The following is a 22,004-nucleotide window of genomic DNA, read 5'->3' on the forward strand; positions in this document are numbered from 1 at the left end:
TCAACTGGTGTGATGTTAACTGACACATTGTAGTGTGTATCTGTTGTGGGATATTTGTACACCGCATGAAGATATGTCACTGGGATTGATTCAATAAAGAGCAAAATGGCCAATAGCTAGGCAGGAAGCCATTAGGCAGGATTTCTGGGGACAGAGAGGACTCTGGAAAAAAGAAAGGTGGAGTTGCCAGCCAGACATGGAGAGGAAACAAGAGGTGCAAGATGGAAGAAAGGTAATGCCATGTGATAGAATTAGGTTAATATAAATGGGTTAATTTAAGTTATAAGAGCTAGTTAGGAACAAGCCTAAGCTATAGACTGAGCTTTCATAATTAATAAAAAAAAAATCTCTGTGTTGTTATTTGTGATCTGGCAGCCCAAAGAAAATTCCGATTGTGTGCATCTCTTCACACCCCCAATTCCCTCCAGGCACTAGCTTCTAATATGCTTCACCCAACAAAGCAAAATAGGGGAGTCTAAGCCTCTTGAAGTCACCTCATTTAGAGTTCCCAGCATCTTCCAATAACTGGAAGCAGCTTGGCGGATTACTCTGTATAGTTATACTGAGGCCTGTGCTCACAGAGGCCTCCCTGTCCTTGGCTGAGTGCTCTTTTGCCGCCATCTTGAATTCTTACACTTTCGAATGAGTGCCTTTTGTTCTCAGCTCACAGCGAGCTTCACACTTCATGTGGAAAGGGTCCTGCTTGCAGCCATTTATAAGTCGTAGGTCACCAATAATTCTTAAAGCAGAAGAATGGCTTGAGAATTATTAGGAGATTTTTTTCAAGATTGATAAAGACTACCATGAGTCTTTCCATAAAGAGAGCAGTACCAGTCTCTCCTGGGGGCAGGCAGACCCTCTTCCTGAGCCCAGTGCTGACATGTTTCTCACTGGCTGCTCTGCTACACCACGTCTGGACCGCGGCCAGAAGCAGCATGGGAGAGGATGAAGGCATCCTTGACTTTCGCAGAGTTAAACACTTGGAGAGACTTCAGGAGAAAAGTACTTGGTTAAAGATAAAGGTAGCTGGCCAGTGCGAGCTCCCGGCCTGTTGCCCGCTTCTCCTTATTTTCATAGTTCTTAGCATGTTTATTCTCTCCTTTCTCAGTGGCCAAAGGACAAGTTTAAATTTCTGATTTCCTCTTGGGACCCTGAGAGAGGCAAGAGGCACCAAATACAGGAAATCATGTGAAGAGAATTTCTCATTTATTACAGTCCCCAGATTACTTCCCTTCCTCAGCCTCCGCCTCCACCTCCAGCCACACGGTGCCTCCCAGTTTCTTCCTGCACTGAGGAACAGCCCACAGTTCACCTCTGCCCCGAGGTCTGGAAGCCTGCGCGAGCCTGAAGGCTGATCTGGAGAAACTCAACCCTTCTCAGGTTACTTGAATGAATGGGACGCCCTTAAGTTTCACCTCCCCTCAGAGGTCTGGGGACCGATCTTTCATACAGGAGTAAATGTGAAGAGGCTGCCTACTGCTGAAGAGAAAGGTAGGTGTCTGTGGTTTTGTTGTTGTTGTTGTTGGGTTTTCGTTGTTGTTTTGTCTCCTTGGATGTGAGACTAGCTCCTCTAAAGCAGATAGACGGTGTCTGTTGACCTAGCACTCCGCTGCGTTTGCCTGTGCTCAGCTTGTGTGCCTTGTGGAGAGCCGCTGAGTTACAAGATTGTGTGGGCAAACAGTGGCAGGCAGAGGAATTGTGGTTGGCTGTTCTGAGTTCGTGTGTCTTTGGCTAGAGAATAGTGACCAGCATAGTTCATGAAACTATGTTTTCTTTGGAGGAACATCTCCTTAGGGGTTGTGTGTTTTGGCTTCTGTGTCGTGGAAGGGGAAATATTTATGCTCTGACTTGCCTTTCCCCCCACTGCGCAGACCTTTACCATGATTATTTTAATTAGTTTTCAAGTTAGAAATATATCAAGGTGGATAGAGAAGAAGGTGTTTCTCGTTTACATAACCGTGCTTTTTATTTATTTTTTAAATAGACATGTTGTTCAGGGATTTGGTGGGCATCTGTGTCGTTTTCCAGAACTTTCTTGCTCTCCCTGAGATTTCCTGAGATACGTATCCAATGATAACTACAAAGCCTGGCTTTACCTGTTTGGTGTGGAAATCCTTTGCAGGCACGATGTTCGTCCGTTCCTTGGCCACCTTGGCTGGATGTCTGTGGGGTTCAAGAGGATGCAGCTGAGACCCAGAGGAAGGCGAGGCAGATTCAGTTCACGGAGTTCTGAATTGGGTGGGGTGTGCTTGTGCTTTATTGTTTCATGTCCCCCTCATCACCAGGCTTTCCTTGAAGAGCAATATTTGTCCTGACTTCAAAGACCGTGCTGAACTCTTTCCTCTAGCTTACTTGGTTTAGATGCTCTTGTGCATTTATTTATTTGCCACTTTGTACTTAGCTTTGGTATTGCCTTTCTCCATTCACCCTCTGCATCCTGCTACAGAGTTCCTGGAAAAGTGTAATTGTGATTTTGAGGTTCTCCTCCTGAGCTTTATCTAATATACACCCCCTCACCCCCCCACCCCGCTTGCAGCTCTGCTGCTTAAGGGGCCCCAGGGACCATTTGTATCAGGCATCACTAGGACTCTTTAGAAATGCAAACCCCCTTCTCCTCCCTAGACTGAGTCTGTACTTCATCCAGGTTCCTGGGTGCATGACATGCGTAATAAATCTTGCCAGGTCCTGCCTGCAGTGAGGGCGGATGACTCTTTCCAGGTCTGCTCCATAACTCCCTGCCAGCCTCGCCCCTCACCACCTGACTTCCCAACTCTACCTAGTACCACTTCCCTTGTGCTGAGATCATTCTGCTGCCCACCTCTGTCTGGGTGTGCTGTTGTCTCTGCCTAGATACCTCCATTCAGCTTCTTCCCGATTACCAGTTAAAGCCTTATTTTATAGTCTCAGGCCCCCATATTCAGTTCACCCCTCTACTAAGTACCCTGGGTCTGTGGTTTTTATGGCACACAAAGTACGGTTGCTATGGGTTTTCTCATCCTTGACTAGATTCTGGTGCTTTATTTCTGAATCCATAGCCCTGGACAACACATCTGGCAAACTGCTTGTCTCAGTATTATCTGAGTTCCTGAGTGAATGAATGGAGGAAGGAACAAATGAATGTGTGTGCTAGCAGAATAATTTAAATTAACAGTCAGAACGAGACGTATAGGTAGACGTATTTTTCCAGGAAGACGGCCAATGTCTATAACATCTTCCCATTCTTTGAGCTGAGACTTTGCTGGATTCAGTTATTCGCTGAGTGTTTTGAGGATCTACTGCGTGCCATGCGTTTTTGAAAGTCTCTACCTCTTTCTGGATCCCTAGCCTCTCTGGTTAGGTTCTTCCTCATCCCTGCTCTCCACTCTTTACCGCACTGAGTCAGAGCTTTACTCTCTCGCCATGTGTACGGAACACCTTCCACCTATCAGGCAGCTGGCAGTGCAAGAGGAACATGATGACAAAGGAGAGGATGCGAACCTGAGCAGGGGACCTTTCAGCACCCTCCCTCATGACCCCTCACCCCTGCACCCTCCAAAATGAAAAGAAACTGGGGAAACAAAAAGACCTGGTGCCTCATCAATGGTAACATACGCAAGCAAGGGCGTCGGGAACTTTAAGACAGTGCAATAAAGCAGAAAGACTCGCTTTGTGTCCTGGGGTCTCTGGCCGTAACCCCTGCACCTGTGACTGTCTTGCCAGGTAACTTTGGGTCTACAACCTTTCTTTAAGCCTTTGATTTTCTACAGTGGTGAATAGGAAAGCTTTGGTGTCACTCAGTGTACGGAGGTCGGGGTGCCTCTGCTCACATTGGCTTGTGATAATGGTTTATGGGTCCCAGGCTAGTCTTGAACTACATAGCCAGGAATGACCTTGAATTTCTGATGCCCCTGCTTCCATTTCCAAGTCTTGGGCTTTCATGTTGCCCTCATCATACCCAGTTTATGCTGTACCAGAGATGGAACCGTATGCATGGAACCTGGCTCATGCATGCCGGGCAAGCCCACTACCAACTGAGCTATATCCCCCATGTCTCTCACAGTCATGTGAAGGGCAATGAGCTGTTGGTTCCTGAGGCAAAGTCACAACGAGACCCTAAGGGAGTCATTCTGTCCCTCTGCCTTTAACCCCAGCCACAGATGTCCACGCTGCCCTTTGGTACCTTTTCCTAAGGCACCACATAGCAGCAGATCCAAGGGAGCCGCAGGAAAAAGAGCACCATCTACGTGTGTCCAGACCCGGCCACCAGACTTAGGGTGACGCAAGCTGCTCGGGCCTTATCCCGTGACATCTTTCCCTGTCTTTTAACCCTCTTTTTCTTAACCCTCTACCGCTGGACATTTCCCAGTAAATACCCCCTGGACATCCCGAATTCTTTCTTACTTCCTGTTGCTCACACTGCATGGCCTCTCACTCACTGCCCTTTCTGTACAACAGCCCTTCAAGTCATTTCCAAACTACTCAAACTTGCACTCGTCTCTATAAATGATGAGCAATAGTTTTAGCTGTAAAAAAGGATGTTAACCCGCATGGGAGGGGTCTAGTGAACGGGCGTACATAGATTATGTCGGAAACCTTGGTTTATAGAATACGATCTCTCTCTTTCCCTCCTTCTCTCCCTCTCTCTCTTCTTCCCTCTCACCCCTTCCTTTCCCTTCTTCCTTCTCACCCTCCTCATCCACCACCCTTTCTGGAGACAGGGCTGCAGGCTGCCCAGGCTGGTCCCCACCTTAATATATAGACGAGGTGGGAAGATCCTTGACCTCTTGGTCCTCCTCTCTCTCTAAGTGCTGGGATTCCCATTGAGCAGCACCTCACCTGGCTGACCTTTTCTTTTTTAATCGGAGCCTGCTGCGGGGTAACAAGAGGCCACGCCAGTTTTAAATTCCTTGTTGTTAATTCCTTAAGTAAGTAATTGTACCTTGCTAAATCTTGATTTTGTTTCTGAAAATATGTACTAACACACAAGGTGAAAAGGAGAGGAATCAGCTGACGGTTGGAACAAGTGGCTTGGCTGAACTATATCAGCAGAGCTGGGGAGATGGATCAACAGCTAAAATGCTGGCCTCGAAGACCTGAGAACCTGGATTCCCATGACTATCACCTACGAAAAGCCAGGTGTGGCAGTGCACATCTGTAATCTTAGTTCTGCGGGGAAGGGGAGGTGCAGAAACACGTGGATTTCCAGTGCTTTCTGCCCTCCAATCCAATCTAATCAATGAGCTGACCTCTGGTGTCTGTGAGCGTGCAAATACACCCAGCCACACTAGATAAGAGCTATCCCAGATCTTAAAAAGGCTACCCCAAGATGGAGAAAGTGAGAAAAGGGTCACCCGTAGAGTAGCAGAAGAACACGCAGGTATATTGGAAAGAAGAGCTTTACATTGTAACATGTAAAGGTTGCCTGCGATTACTTAAACGTCTCTTGTGTGGGAAAAGAGAAGGCCCCCAGATTATGGGATAGAAATTATAGGGTAAAAGATTTCAACCCAGTTTGCGGAAGGATTTACCCACCATCAGAATTGTCTAAAAATGGGTGAGTTGTCCTGCGGGGGTGGGGAACACCCTGTCCTGGGCAGCATTCCAGCACCCCAGGAGACCAGTGGCCAGGGTGTTCCCAAAGGCATGACTGACTGGGTGGGGTCTGAGCGATGACCTCGAAGGTCCCTTGCCTCTCTTGAGAATCTCATGATGTCAGTGCCCTAATCCAAGCCACCAGATAAAGAACTGAAAAAAAAAAAAAAAATCGCTAGCCTGGAGTGACGTGAGCTGACTTCTCACTTGCTAGCCGTAGCTTTTGGCTGCAATAATTTAAAAATAGGATCCTGGCAACAATAGATTAAGTCGGATTTCCAGGAAAACGGTACAGAAAAAGAAATGAGAGCAAAGAGGAGGGGACTAGTTCACCCCGAACCACTCTCGGGTCACTCTGGAACTTGATTGTGGCTCGGTCCCTGTGTTCCAAACACATTCTTATTTGGTGGGAAACCGCTGTGTTTGGAGGCATTTTTCAGTCAACATAGAATCAGACAGCTATCTCTCAGTCCTGAAACAGGAGTCCTACATGGATGTACATACAGGCTAAGGTTTCTTGTCACTCAGAAACCTAACTGAGACATACTGGAGCTAAATAGTTCCACGTTGCTCTGATGCCTTGAGTCTGGTTTCTGACCCCTATGGAGAGAAGAGACCTGGGGGGGTGGAGGGGGGGCGGAGGGGGGTCTGCCTCTCTAACGTCAAGTTCTCCAGCCTTCCACCCACCTTTTCGTCTGGTAAAAAAGACTGCATTGATCACAGCCTCTGCCAGCTGATAACTTGGAGATTCCTAGAGCTGCGAGAATCAGCTTTAGTGGGCTCAGGCTATCTAAACTTCTCAGCTAATGCTTGGTTCTTCATAGACGCAGGAGAACTGGCCATTCTTGCGGTCTGCTTAGGACCCTCACATCCTTCTAATGATGCTGGGCTGCATTCCAGCACGCCTTTGCTTCCTTCAGCCTCACACTGAAATCCCAGGGAAGGAAAGAGACCATCAACTGTCCTTCCTACAGAAAAGGCTGCAGTTTGTTGTGCAGAAACAGAGGCACGATATAATTTATTCTGCACGTTTACCGAGGTCGGCTTTCTTAAAAACAGCTATGTAATAAAAACTCGCCTTGAAATATAATCGACAGTGCAGGGCCGCATTATAGAGCCTTTGCAGCCCGGTGTGTTTATTTTTAGATGCCCTTTGGCTACACAGCATAGCAAAGCAACTGTCTAATGTCCAAAGCATGGCCCTGGGAATTTCCTCTAACAAGGCTGTGCTTCCGTCCATTGTTGTAGTACAGAGGGCAGGAGGAGGCATGAGTGGAGATCCTGGTAACCCCACCTAGAGGGAGACATGGAAGCTGTCATCCCCTTCAGTCAACTCAACGGGACACCGAGTGCAGGGGGTCAAGATGGAGGTCGTCCTCCACTCTGGGCAAATGCAAATGAGGAGACAGGTCTGATTGTTTCATCTAAAAATATCTCAGACACCGGTGACGGCAATTCAACAATAAAAGGTCTGTTTTCTATTTGCAGCGAAGGATAGACCCCTGCCCGGTGATGGGTGCTGGATTCTGATGGAGTTTTGGTACAGGGATGGGATTTGAGGAGTCAGGTTGAATTGTATAACAAAGGGGCTTTTAAGCGTATTACAGTAGAAAGGAAATCAAAAGGGCACACGCACAGCCCCAACACGCATGTGCGGGCACTTGCCAATGTAAGAACCAAGTCCTTGAATCACCCAGAATTTTGTAATTATTGTAGGCTTTGATTTGTTCACCTGCAAGATAGACATCAAAGGTCTCATAGCTTATTAGTTTGGAGATAAATAAGCTGCTACATTGCAAACTACCAGACCCTAGCTAGACTTTTGCTTACAGTTTTACAGTATGATTCTACTTTGCTACAAGTTCCTTTTAAGTTATTCTTATCAAAGTACTTAACAACCAGTTTCCAACACTGTTTTTCTGTTTGCTTTTTTCTCTAGTGTAGGCAAAGAAGCCCAGAATGCCACTTAAGCTGGGTATGATGGCACACACTTTTAAACTTAGTGCTAGGGAAGCTAAGGTCGGAGTGCCTCTCCAAGTTCAAAGGCAGCCTGGCTACAAGAAAGTTCTAGAACACCCTGAGCTACATGGTGAGATCTTTCCCCAAAACCTTCTAAATCTGGCTATGCTTATAGCTTCAGTAAATAGTGTGCTTGCAAACACACACACACACACACACACACACACACACACACACACACACACGAACTCAGAAATTAAAACATAAACTTCTTTTACTTCACTGTCCATTATATTTTAATCCCTCCCTGCACACTCCTGAGGAAGATCTGCACAGCATTGTTTAAAGGTTCAGGGCCCTGGCTTGTGTCTGAGGGTCTCACAGAAAAGGAAAAGGTGGGTCTCAGGTCCACATGCAGCATTCCACACCTGCCCTGCCCTGTGTCTACCTGTGATCCTAACTCTGGGGGCTCAAGGCCCAGCCCCCGCACAGTCAAGGCTCAGGCAGCAGAGGGGACCTGCGTGTAGACAGAGCAGCTCAGTGGACCTTGTCAGCAGGTGGCCATCCGGGCCCTTCCGGGTCCCCAGATGCCGAATGTTTTCTAGCCCCGTGGTGAGAATACAGGGATGCGGGTAAAAATGCCGTCCTGGGTTGTTTTGTGGCTGAGTGTTTATTATCACACCCCTCAAGGGTTCACAGGGCAGGCTGTGAAGGTCCATGTGAGGCCTGGGAATTTCCTTCCACGGAAGCCATGCTTCCTGTCTTTGTTGTTCCTCAAAGGACAAGTGGAGACATTACTAGAGATGCCTACTTAACCCTCTCCCGCTGATGCCCCGTGGCCTCTCGGAGCTGAGAAAAACACACTGGAAAGTAAAAAGATCTATGCTTTTCCGCTGCATGTGTGCTCCTGCAACATGTCTGTGCCTGTGCATGCATGTCTGTGTGCTTGTGTGTGCATACCCATGTGTCAGTGGAGAAGAAAAATGTGTAATACATTTCAGTAAACCAATTTTCATTCACAGTTATATTCATGCCCCTATCATTGCCTAGAAGTCATTAAACGACTACTTTCTTTACCATAATATACATTTCTATTAAAAATTCTAATTCAATTTCAGTTTTTTGTCAATTAATAGTTGAGTTCCCCACCTTGTAGTGTATTTATAAAGCAGAGCCATGAGAAGTTGAAAGATCTTTTCATTGGATAACAATGATTTATCGAACATCCTTTTACAACACTGTTAAGTACAAAGGCGATGCAGATGTTCTAGAAAGTTCTAGAGCACATACATATGTGCAGGCACACACTTTCATGCATGATGAGGGTGCAAAGAAGTCAGTCAGTTGTCTGGACTAAGGACAGCAAGGATTAGAAGGCCTTGAGTCCTCATCTTGCCCGAGACCCCTGTGTAGTTCCTAGAAACACTGTCCAGAATTGTCTAAGTACGAGGACAGTGAGTGCTCATGGGCCGCTCCTCTCATCTGTACACAGGCGTGCAAGCACAGTTTGCTCTAGGGAGGACGGTTTGAAACAGTCCCCTGCCCCCAACTCCAACCAGAATCACACTTTTGGTCATTTCCTCTCTGACTCTGCATCTTGTTTACATGGGAGAAGTGACTGACAATATGGCTGTCGTGCTATGTTCCAATTTCCATTCCAGAGCATTCTGCTGCGTGTTTACTCTCCTTGTGAAGGGAGAAAAACCACACCAGAGAAAGGTTTGCAGAGGTTGAGGGAGAAATGCGGTCATCATAGAGAAAGAGTGTGAACACTGAGTCAGTGGAGGAGCTGTCCGACCTCTTCTTGCCTAGGAGTAAGAATGGAGACCCATCTGAGAGGACACGGGCGTCCCCAACAATGGGCTGTGGATAGGGTCCCACAGCCTCTGTTGGGTTGGGATCCCACAGCCTCTGGTGGACTGTCAGCAGAAAGTAGGTGCACTGCTGTTTTTTATGAACCTAATCTCTTTACAGTATTGATTTGTGTGCATGCTCATACATGTATAGGTGCATGTATGTGTACAGGTGTGCATGTGTGTGTGCAGGTGCATATGTCAGCATGCCTGTGGAATCCAGAGCTTGACATTAAGTGTCTTCCTCCATCTCTCTCCACCTTAGTTTTGGAGACAAGGTCTGTCACTGAACCTGGAGCTCATTGTAATTCACCTTGACTGTCTAGCCAGTCAGATCTATGGATTGCCCTGTCTCTGCCTCCTCTCTGTAGTCAGCACTGGGATTACAGGTGTGCACTGCAACACCTGGATTTTTGCATAGTTTCTAGGGATCTGAACCTGGGTCCTCATACTTCTGTAGCAATACTGTACCAACTGAGTCGGCTCCCCAGTGCACAGTCTCCATTTTTGCAACACAGCAGTGCTCCTGAATTGTAAATAACAAAGGACCAGAGATGCCAAGCAAGGTGAACACAGATATGATAAGATGTGCATGGAGTGATGGACAAAGAGCAGGTTCCCAGGCCCCCTGAGCCTTTGAGGCCAGACCCTGTATGCAGGAGTGTAGGAGTGGTGGGGGAGGGAAAACATGCTGCCAGATTCCCATTTTCCAAACAGCATCTTCCATGGTATGCCCACCCCCAAGACTGATGCACACTTACTCAGTTGTAAGAACCATTTTCTAGAAAATATCCCCCAATGTTGGTTTAGAAGACTGTTTACAATGGTGGTATAAGAGCCCCTGATGTGTTCTTCGGGGTGGGTGTGATCCTTAGCTTGTAGACTTGACACAACCTAAAATCACCTGGGAAGAGAGACTCGATAAGGCATTGTCTATATTGGGTTGGCCTTGTAAGCATGTTTGTGGGAAATTGTTTAGTGAATTGATGTGGGAAGACTCAGCCCACTGTGGGCAGCACCATTCCCTGGGCAAGGGGCTGTGAGTGTGTGTGTAAGAGTCGAGAAATCAAGCTGAACATATGCGGCTGCTCAAGCAAACACACAGGCATTTTTTCCTGTCTGTTCTCAACTGTAGGTATGATGTGATCAGCTATAGACTGTAACCTGGAACTGTAAACTGAAACAAATCCCTGTCTTACCTAAATTGCTCATTCCCAGATATCTTATCACAAAAACAGAAGTGAAAACTGAACAGTAGGTTCACGATTTTGCACTCTCAGCTCACCTTTGCTAGAACATTCATCATGCTGAATATGTATCCCTGTTTGGAAGCACCATTTGGAAGAAAAGTCTTCTTTTGTTACCTTCTTCTGTTTCATCTTTTGTAATGTTGCATTTACTCTTCTGTTTGGTTACATCGCAGCACTTTTGTGTCTCGGAACACAACCTAATGCAGTGGCAAGAACTGGGTTTGGGGCTCAGCCTGAACTTTTTCAGTATGTTTGATTATTTTCAGTCCATGTAGATTTTTGTTTTGTCTTCAGCCTTGAAAAGTTGTTTCGTTTTTACTAGTCTTCTTTCTGAAGTGGAAATACTTAACTAATTTATGCAATATTATGAAACTAAATGACAGAGTACATAAAAAGTTTTATCAAAAGCTCTCAGTGTAGTTTTATGATGAGATTTGTTCCCAAGAAGGTACAGGAATCACCAATAACAACAAACACATCAACACTTCCCCCAGCATCAACACCTCCACCAATACCAACATCAACACCTCCCCAACATCAACACCTCTCCAACATCAACACCTTCACCATCAACACCTCCCCAACATCAGCACCTCCACCATCAACACCTCCCCAACATCAGCACCTCCACCATCAACACCTCCCCAACACCAACACCTCAACCAACACCAACACCTCAACCAACACCAACACCTCAACCAACACCAACATCAACACCTCCACCAACATCAAAACCTCCCCAACATCAACACCAACATCTCTACCAACGTCAACACCTCCTCAACAGGAAGTCTGTAATCTTGGGAAACCCCTAACCTATGGATGAGTTCTTTCTTAAAGCACTAAGACAGTATTCTGGGCTGCAGTTATAACTTGGTGGTAGAATAGATGCTTAGCTTGTGTAAAGCCCTAGGTTCGATTGCTAATATGGGAGGAGGGATTAAAGAATGAGAAGAAAGAGAAAAAAAAAAAAAGAAAATACTCCATATAAAGTAGGTACTCAACTCTGTTTAGCCAGTGAGTGAATTTTACTCCCTGGTGTGAATGCCCTTACTCAGAAAAGGGTAGGGTTTAAAAAATAGTAAATGTCTACCTAAAGCCAGATGTGGTGGTACAGGTTTGTAATCTGAGCACATGTGGGTGAGGGGCATGGAACAGGAGGATCACTGTAAGTTGGAGGCCAACCTGTACTACACAGTGAGTTAGAGACTATCCTGGGCTGTTTAGTGAGACTTTGTCTCAAAAACGAACTAAGTATCAAAAACACTCTAGGGTTCCAGAGAGATGGCTCAGCAGTTAAGAGCACATAAAGGCCCTTGCAGAGGACCCGCGGTGAGTTTGCAGCATCCACATCTGGAGGCTCCCATTCCCTGTAACTCAGGCTCCTGGGATCTGATGCCCTGTTCTGGCTTTATCAGGAGCCTATACTCATGTGCACATATCCACATGAAGGCATACATGCACATATGCATAATTAGAAAATAAAATTAAATCCACTAAGATAACCCGACTGTGAATGGAGATTGCAGCTGGGCACACAGTCACTTGAAAAGAGCATCTGTAACATACCACACATTCTCTAGTTCTCTATAAATTCTCCTCAGTTTATCAGACAATTCAGTCCTCTGCTTGTATACTTAAATCGCATAACTGACTTAAATTTTAAAATCAGAAAGTTGTTTTATTTGAAACCCATGCTAAATAAATGCTTTCACAAATGATCATTTTAATGATTCATTTATAAACTTATTTATTTTGCTAGATTAGCCTTCAGAATTTAGACACACACACCCTTCATTAGTGATTTGGCTAATAATTCCAGTTGATTGAGATTGGTTGGTTCCATTTTAACCTCAGAAACTAACCCATCAAACTTTAACATCTGTAAAAGGATCTACTCACACGTTCATGGAGATACACACTAGTAATTTATGGTGGTTATGCATGTGGGATCTTAGCTATGGGTTTGCAATGCACCATACTGTATCAGAGAAAGAGGAGAAAGGAGAAAAAGTATTAGTAATCTAGAAAGAACTAAGAAAATTTGGAGAGATAGAGGCCCAGGGAGAGGAAGGGATAAAGAATGTGAATTTGACAGTGCATGAGGAGGTATCTAAGCAGAGAAGCATCTTAGATTCTTCTGGATCTTTCCTTGCTAGCATCGAGGCCCTAACACTCACCAGGCTCAGCTCTGAGCACTTCCTGTGGATATTGCCATTTAATATGAGACCCTTACACTACTGTCTGCATTTCACAGGTGAGAAAGCTGAGGACTGGAGAGGTTGAATAACTTGCCACGCCTCCACAGTTAGCAAGTGGTAGAACTCAGTCTTTTACTCCAGCAGTACGGCATCACAGCCCAAGTTCTCACTTCTTCTAGGACTCTAATAATAAGCCACCTCAAGGATCGTTCACAAACATGAATGAGCATCCCCTTCTCTGGACCGCGTAGTACAAGGTGCTGGGCCTGAAAAGTAGGCAAACACTGACAGGGTAGGAATGCGGCAGGAAGGCTGAGGGCCTAAAAATAGATCTTTAGCAAGGCAGTCCAGTTAGTGCTCTGACAGAAGGAAGTCAGAGTGTGCGTGCATCTGGAGAGGATTCCTGCAGTAGTGACCCTGAACTGGCCCATGAAGGACAGGGGAAGCTAATGCAACAGAGACACCAGCCGTTTTCAGGCCGGGAGAGCACATTGGCTGCAGGGATCTTGGGTAAGAGGGAAGGAAGGAGGCATTCATGTAAAAAATCATCATTTTGTACATCATGCATAACTGTTTGATTCTTGTCAATTGTGTCTCAATCAAACTGGGTAAGGTAGGTAAAGCATAGAAAGAGGCAAAGTTGGATGTGGAAAGAGAAGTTCTAATTACTAAGGGTATTAGCCGGAGATCAGTGTACTTGTGTGTGTGTGTGTGTGTGTGTGTGTGTGTGTGTGTGTGTGTGCGTGCGCGCGCATGCATGCATGCATGCATGCATGCATGCATGTTGGGAAAAAAGGAGAGATGCTCCGTGGATTGACTGAGGAGAACCTCTCCCTGCCAGTATTTTTCTAAAGGCCCTGGGAGGCTCTGGTCACCTCCCCCAAGGCTGGAAGCCATGCATCTTTCCAGAGTGAGAAGCTGTAGAATGAGACAATCCTGCATCTCTCCATAACCATTAAATTCCCATGTGCCCTGGAATCACCACGGAGCTTGGTGGGAGGCTAGTTACCAAGCTCCACTGGTGGTTTGAGATGCTAGAGTCTGGGGTAGACCCTAGGATTTTGTAACCAGATCTCAGGTGGCCCCGACACTGCCTGATGGCCACCTTGGGACACACACACATTCTAGAACTGCCATTCTGTGAACCCAGCTCCATCTCTTGAGTAGGAAGGCAGGAACTTGACCAAAATCACTTGGATGATTCTTAGGTCACATTAAAATTAGAAATGTCCTTGGAGGAAGATCACTAAATCTCTTCTTTGCTATAAATGCTTCTTTTATTTTTAAACATTTCTGTAATTTAACAAAACTCAAATCCAGATATTTCTAATATTCTGGTTCATTTTGGTCTATAAGGGGTCAAAATATGGTGACTTCTAGGGTTCTTTGGAATTTTAAGAACTGGTCCTTTGAAACCTCTGTTTGCAAAGCAGGAAGTCAATGGTTGCCCAGAACAAACACTTGAATCAAGCAATCTGTTCCTTTGGAGGGCTTTTACGCCTCAGCGTTTAAGCAACTTTCCATGATCCAGGAGAGTTTGAAACTGAGTCCTTGCGGAATGGACCCTGACTGAGAAAACAGGAGGTCTGTGCTCTGAGTGTGGTCTGCTAGCAAAGACAAACTGTATCCTGAGGGCTGTTATTTCCTCCTGCAGATAAGACAGGAAGGGCTAGGAGACCAAGATCACTGATGGAAGGAGGGATGGGGAGGAATCTGTGTGTTCCTCCCCCCCCCACACCCTTTGTTTACAGGAGTTGGGATAGGGGTGGAGCTAAAACCCTCCAAAGTCTCTCAGCTGCAGGTTAAGAGCATGGACACTACAGAAGAACAACTGAAATCTTTCATACTTAAGATTTAAAGGGGGACGGAGGGCTTGCCAGGGTGGCCCAGTGGGTAAAGACACTTCCTGCCAAGCCTCTTGGCATGATGGAAGTAGAGAACCAAATCCCAAAAGGTGTCCTCTGACCAAAATGCACAAGGGCATGCCACTTTCAAAGCCACCAGAGTGTTGTCATTTGATTAAAAAGAATTTACATGGTAAGTGTTGGAACTGGTTTTACGGGCTTTCTAGGTTTAAGCCATGTTTCCCAAACACACAAATTCAATAGAAAATTGTGTTTCCTCAAAGCAACTCTTGATAGGAAGTCTTTCTGGTTCTCGGGATGCTTCCTATTATGTTGGAAGTAGAGTGGTCCATTCTAGAGGAACCTTCGCTGAGAGGCCCCAAGACACACATTGGGAAGTGGATGCTTTGATGAGAGAAATGGTTGATGTAGTTAAGAAAACTCCAGTGGCACCAGTCATGGGAACTCTTGGCTGAAATCCCTGTCCCTGGGAGGTAGAAACCGGAGGATCAGAAGTTCAAGGTAACCCTCGGCTACATAGCAAGTTTAAAGACAGCCGTGGATTTAGGAGAGCCTAGCTTAGAATCAACAATCAAGAACAAAACACAAATAGGCCTGGGCTGGTAGGTAGGGGGAAGGGGCAGGGGATTTCACAACAGAGAAGAGAGACCCACGCCACCAGCACTAACCCTCAGATGCACACTCACACCCACCACCAGCACTAACCCTCAGATGCACACTCACACCCACCACCACCACTAACCCTCAGATGCACACTCACACCCACCACCACCACTAAACCTCAGATGCACACACTCACACTAGCCACCACTGCTAACACTCAGATGCACACTCACACTGCTCTATTGTCTTCACACATTTTTTTGCTCCACAAATGACAGAAATGACTTCTTGTTTACTTGTCTGCAACTGCTCTTTCAGTCAAGATCTTTTTTTGGTTTTTCAAGACCAGGTTTCTCTGTGTAACAGTCCTGGCTATCCTGGAACTCACTTTGTAGACCAGACATCCACCTGCCTCTGCCTCCTGAGTGCTGGGATTAAAGGCATGGGCCACCACCGCCTGGTCAGTCGAGATCTTATAGGGGAAAAAATGCCGCTCTGACGAATTAATGGAAGAGGTGAGGCCGCTAAGTCTATAGGTGACTTGAAGCATGGAAAAACGGCCCAGTTGGTGGCTTCTCCTTGAACAAAAAGTGGCAAAAAGTTGGGAAGATGAGGAGAAGTGTCCTAAGAACTTGGTGAGATCTGAGACCGTGGGCAAATGGCTCTGTCTGGATCTGAAGCTGAGGGGATTATTTCCGGAACTGCAGCCTGGCCATTTCTGCAGTATCTCCTTCCGGGATGTTCCCTTGTACTCCCCAGGGTCAGCAGGGAATGGGGCAGCCTGTCCCTGAGAGTTGCTTCATCCCAGTTCTGTAGAAATGCCTTCCTTGAGGACGTGGTGATGCGGAATAACACACACAGCAGAACACAGAAAGACAGAGCTGGACCCGGAGGGGAAGGCGAGGCTAACCAGTACTCTTCTGTTGCTATAGCTGCGGCTTCTCCTTGGGTTCTGGACCCGTGTCTCATGTACAGATCTTGACTGGGGCTAGTACTACAGGCAGGTGTGGAAGGAAGGAACGAGGGATGGGTTGGTATCCAGATCACCCAGTGCCTGCAGGGAGTCTCTCAGACCTTGACTTTCTTTTCTAATCATGTTGCAAGAGCCTCTGGACCTTGCTAACTCCAAACAAGGTCCCCAGCACAGAAAGCATCAGTGAACTTGACTGTGTACCAAGAGTTGGTGTTCTGGTATCTGCTAGTGCTAGACACATGGGAAAATTTAGTCATCGCTGACCCCCACCTGCTTGGATAGGGGGCAGCTCAGGGTACCTCCCTTACCACTTAGTTGCTGAGACTGAGTTTTCTCATCTATAAAATGAGGATGTGCATAGTCCTCCCTCGGGACTTGAGGGTCTATAGTGACCTGACACTGTGACTGGTGTGGTAAACAAGGGCAGTAGCAACCACTGGTGCTGTTTCTTAATCTTTTCTAAATATATTTTTATTAATGTTTTGAGAAATCCATATATATATGCAATGTATTTTGGTTATATTCAACCCCATCCCTCCTCCCTAGCTCCTCCCATATCTACCCCTACTCTCCTACCAATCCCAAGTTTGAATCCTCTTTTCATTGTTTTTGAGTCCAGTTCTTGCCGCCTTCATTCTCATGGTGGAGCCACGCGCTGGAGCATGGTCTAACTACCAGAGACTACACCCTCAAAGAAAACTGTCTCTCCCTTCCTCAGAAGCCATGAACTGGCTGGGGCAAGGGCTGGTAAGGGCAGTGGGGGAAGGGGCGGGGAGTGGGAGGAGGCTGTGGTCCCCTCTCCCTTCGCTAGAAGGCTTCCTGGCTTGATCTTGTGCAAGTCTTGTACAGGCCACGGCAGCTTCTAATGGGTGGTCTGCTTCTTACACCAAACACGTTCTCTGGACTTGAGAGAGGAATGCACATGCTGCCAGAGGCTCTGCCTTCTGCACTGGGGCGGTCATTCCACACTCTTGATTAGAGATGGGGTCAGGAGGTAAGAAATGGCCTGTCCCTACGGGCTGCTTCAGCCTTGTTCTGTTCCTCGGCAAGACTTCCTGTTTCCTTCCTTTAGGTCAGGTGGAGTCAAAGCTTGTGTGCCTCCAGGCCCTGCATACCACACTTTTTTAAAAGGTGACCCAGGGGGCTTGGAACTGAGAATTTTGAAGCTTTGCTTCCTCTTAGTTAGGAAGATGTTTCCAGATGGAGCAAGTCAGGGGGGAAGTGGGGGACTTTGGGGAAAGGAAGTGGCAGAATTAGCTTCTTCTGGAGAAGAGGGTAGACCCCCAGTGAGTCCTGGGATTCTCATGGCCTTACTGCTCTGTGAGCTGTCTCCCCGTTTCTACTTGGGGTTAACAAGTCTGCCCTCCACCTACCTTTGTATGTGTGTCCTGACAGGCTTGCTCCACATTCACAAGAGGGACACTAATGAAGATGACCAGGTGACTTTACTGCAGTTCCCTCTGCTCCTGTGAAGAGTTCACTGGAGTGGAGAGGGGGGCTGTATGCAGTAAAGGTGAAATGTCTACAGAGTATTTAAAATTCAGTAAAAGATGAACCAAAGTCTGAAAAAGGCATATGACGTCATTTCTCAACGCCACTAAAACCAAACAAAGCCTTTGTTACTGTAAGTTCTGAGGAATTGCTCACATCAGTGAGTTCTACAATATCATTTAAGGTTCTTATTATTGTGTGTGCACCTTTTTGTTTACAGTTTATTAAATTGTACTTTAAACAAAAGCAACTAGCCAGGGCTGCTGGTGTACGTCTTTAATCCTAATACTCAGGAGGCAGAGGCAGGAGGATTTCTGTGAGTTTGGGGTTAGCCTGGTCTACATAGCAAGCTTCAGGCTATCCAGGGCTCCACAGTGAGACTGTCTCAACAGAAGAAAAAGGCATATTCCACCCTGGAGTTAATTTAGACACCTTTCGTGTATATCATGGCTCCTGGCACAGGCAGACTCGGCTCCTCTGTTGCTTTTAACCCTACAGTCCTGGGGTTTACAGATAAGGCTCAGAGCTTCCTGGACCACATCAGGGAGCTCACAACTGCCTTTAACTCCAAGTTCAGGAAACCCGACGCCCCTCTCTCCTGTCTTCTGCAGTTACCTATACCACATGTTCTACACATACACAGACACAAACTCACAGATAATACAAATATTTAATTTAAAAAAGGAGTAGGCTCCACTATGCTGAGAACCCCTGGTGCTTGCCTCAAGTGCCTCTAGCTCCTGATGGAGAAATGACATCGATCCTCATTTGAAATAGAGATTTAAAAGGTAAGCTCTGGGGTTTGGACAGGACTCAGCAGGTAGAGTGCTTTCTTAACGTGACCCAAGCCCTGGGCTCCACCTCCAGCATCAAATGAACCTTGTGCGGTGTCCCACATCCCAGCACTTGGGAGCAGAGGCAGGAAGATTAGAAGCTGAAGGTCATCTCTGGCTCCAGAGTGTGCTCAAGTTCAGCAGAGGCTACATGCGGCTAGCCTTGTTAGCATGACTGCTGGAAAGACAAAGGAGCTGGGCAGGAATCACTTCACTTCCATAACTCTGTGAACCATAAGAGTTCTTATTTGTGCTTAAAAATGGATAAGTACAAATTTTAGTTCATATTTAAGTATTTCACTGGATTAATAGTATATTTTTTAAAGAAAAATGTTTCCCTTCTTAGTTAATTATTTTCAATTTAGATAATTAGTCAGAAAATTACATTTTTAAATAAAAATAAAGGAGTGTCACAGAGGATGTAACTGTGCTAAAAAATTTGCCTAGCGTGTGTGTGTCCCTGAGTTCAATCCCTGGTATTTGATGGAGAAAGGCTAGCTCAGTGAGCAGAGAAGAACTTAGTAAAAGATCTGGTCTAGTTGTTAGATATGCTAAAGTCCTGCAGGATCCATAATTGTGTGTGTGTGTGTGTGTGTGTGTGTGTGTGTGTGTGTGTGTGTGTGCTGCAACCTTCACTCCAACTGCAACGTGAAGCTTGAGTGTGTATGAGGTCCAGGTACACACACACACACACACACACACACACACACACACACACACACATATCTACACCTTCATGTGTGTATTTGTGTGAAAAGACTGAAAATGTGAATGGCTTTCCCATCCCAGCATTCCAGGTCAGATGAGGCAAGCTGGAGGAGGGGTGTGGGTCTGGAAGAGTCATATGATTGTTGATCTGTAGCTGTGTTTTGTGTACTAACTTTCAATTCCAAAAATAGCTTCATGGCCCAGAGAGGTGAATCCTCATGAATCGAAGGCAATATAATGAGGAAAATCTTGAACTTGGAAACCCAGGCCCTTCTTTGTGTTGGGGTAGGTCATCGTAACGGTGGCAGGATAGGCAATCTCTACAGGGCAAATCATCAGTCTACACAAAGCTGGGTCATTTCAAAGACCAGTCAGTAACAGCCACCACACACAGCCTTTAACTTCTTACCCTGCCTGAAAAACATAGGGTCAAGCTAGCATCCAGGACAATTCACCTTCATGTTCACCAGCTTGAGTAGGAGGACAGCAGCAAGGTCAGCTCCTGCATCAGAGGTCCCCATCATAGTGAACAGAAAAGGCACCATACCCGTGTGCCTTACCCATGTAAGCAATGGTATACCCGTGACTTCTGTCTGGGGAGGCAAAGGATTCATTTGATTTACAGGCAAGCCACTAGTTACTAATGCTTTTCCCCAGTACGAAAACAAACAAGTTATTCTGAACATGAGTGAGTTTCTAACATGTGCAGCGTCTGGCAATTATGTGTCCTTACGTTCTCTTTTAAATGATTCACAAGAGGTCACAAGAAAGTGGGGTCCTTGCTTCATGAGGACCTTCCTAACTAGTTTCCCCAGATTCTCAATTTTTAGCCTTCCTCATCTCCGGGCCTTTAAAAAAGCACAAGGAGTCAAACTTCAGAAAATTGGATTCTCATTTGTGTGTCATGCTCCGTCTTCACCGCTACCCCCAACCGTGACTTTGGGCTTCTCCTCAGCCAGCCTATTTTCAGCCCCTTTTCATGACTGAATTTCAGAGCCATTCTTGTTCACAGAGCTAAATGAGAATTGGCCAATCCTTTCCCTGTTTCTCCCTCAAGCAAACACCTTCACAGCGCCTGACATGTGACATAATCTTGAAGCAGTTTTTTTTTTTTTTTTTAAAGTTTATTATCCACAGCAGAATTGAGAAATGAGTTATTACAGGGCCATTGCTTGTAAAACATAAAGACAAAGGCCCTGGAGCCAAGCCTTGGGTAGGTAGGTGGGTTGGCAATTGTTATTACTGGGAAACCCTTTTAGGGTTGACCAGAAGGCTAAGTTGACTCATTATTGCTATCCTTGTGTTGTACATTTGGGAAAACTTATGGTTTGAGCTTTTCCCCAGAACCAATTTTTCTTCACCCAAGTAGTGTGCAGTATATGGCAGCCTGGTCATACATCTAGTAATAGGGGTTTCCCTGGGGTTTTAATGCCATAGAAAACCTCATGTGGATATGTTATTGTGATGGTTAATCTCAATTCTCTATTTGATGAAATCTAGAATCACCTGAGAGATGGGCCTCTGAGCATGCATATGAGGGACTAACTTTATTAGGTTAATTAAGGTAAAAAGCCTGTTTTCTGTGGGGGACACCATTCCCCTGGCTGGGATTCTGGATTGTGTATAAAGGAGAAGGCAAGCTGAGCATGAGTGTGCACTGTTCTCTGCTTCCTGACTGAAGACACAGTGCGACCAGCTGCTCCAAACTCCTGCCTTGATGTCTCTATGTCTCCATCGTGATGGACTGTTCTTCACACTCTGAATAGAACGAAACAGTTCCTGACTTAGAAAACTTTTGCCGGTGTGTATTATCACAACAACAACAAAGTAACTAAGAGAGTTAGCAACCAGATGACACCCTGACTTTGCTTTTGAATATACTGAATTACACTAATAGCAGGTGTCTTAGGCAGCTGAAAACTGACAAGGTAAACGAAAGTGTGCCTTTGATTCACACATTCATCTCTTTCAATTGGGCACTTACTATTTTCTTTTTAATAGTTCCTAAGCATCTCGAATTAACTTTTTTTTCCTCTTCTTTTTCCTCCATGTATGTCTGTACATATGCACATGTACATGTACCACAACATGTGAGGGTCAGAGGTCAACTCAGGCGTAGATCACCAAACTATCCAGCTTGATCTAGAAATTTCTCTGTCTCTACCTTCAGAGGCTGAAATTATAGGCAGGCCACCATGCACACCTGACATTTACATGGATTCTGAGGATACACACTTGCTTGCAGGAGCCTTTCTTCTCAGCTCTTTCTTTTCATGTTCTATACAATCTCTCCTGTTTATCCCAGGCTCGTCTTGAACCACTATGCAGCCAAAGATGACCTTGAATTTTTAATTCTCCTGCCTCTCCATCTCAAGTGCTGGGGTAACTGGTGTATACCATCACTTCTGGTTTATGTTGCTAGGGATTGAACCCATGGCTTTGTGCACACTAGGTGTAGCAATTCTTGGTTGTCTTCTTGACAACATCTAGAATTAACTAAATCCAAAAATGGAGGGCACATCAGTGAAGGATTCTTTGCTTAATTTGAAGTAGGAAGATCAACTTCTAATCTGGGTCTTGAGGCAGGAAGACACAAGCCTTCAGCCTGGACCACACCTTCTGCTGGAAGCCTATATAAGGACATGGAAAGAAGTTTCACTCTTTGCTTGCTTGTCCTAACCTTGCTAGCACATCCAT

General features: G+C 45.8%; 1 protein-coding gene across 1 annotated transcript in view; it reads left to right on the forward strand.

The window, feature by feature from the left end:
• The first annotated feature begins 1,255 nt into the window (after positions 1–1,255).
• The window catches only part of Adgrf5 (adhesion G protein-coupled receptor F5), a 95,407-nt gene continuing 74,658 nt past the window's right edge, over positions 1,256–22,004 (forward strand). The window contains exon 1 of the mRNA XM_028887271.2: positions 1,256–1,491. The gene's annotated coding sequence lies outside the window, so the exon portion shown is untranslated. The remainder of the gene's footprint in view (positions 1,492–22,004) is intronic.

This window comes from Peromyscus leucopus, chromosome 16_21 (assembly GCF_004664715.2).
Source record: "Peromyscus leucopus breed LL Stock chromosome 16_21, UCI_PerLeu_2.1, whole genome shotgun sequence".
Classification (NCBI taxonomy): domain Eukaryota; kingdom Metazoa; phylum Chordata; class Mammalia; order Rodentia; family Cricetidae; genus Peromyscus; species Peromyscus leucopus.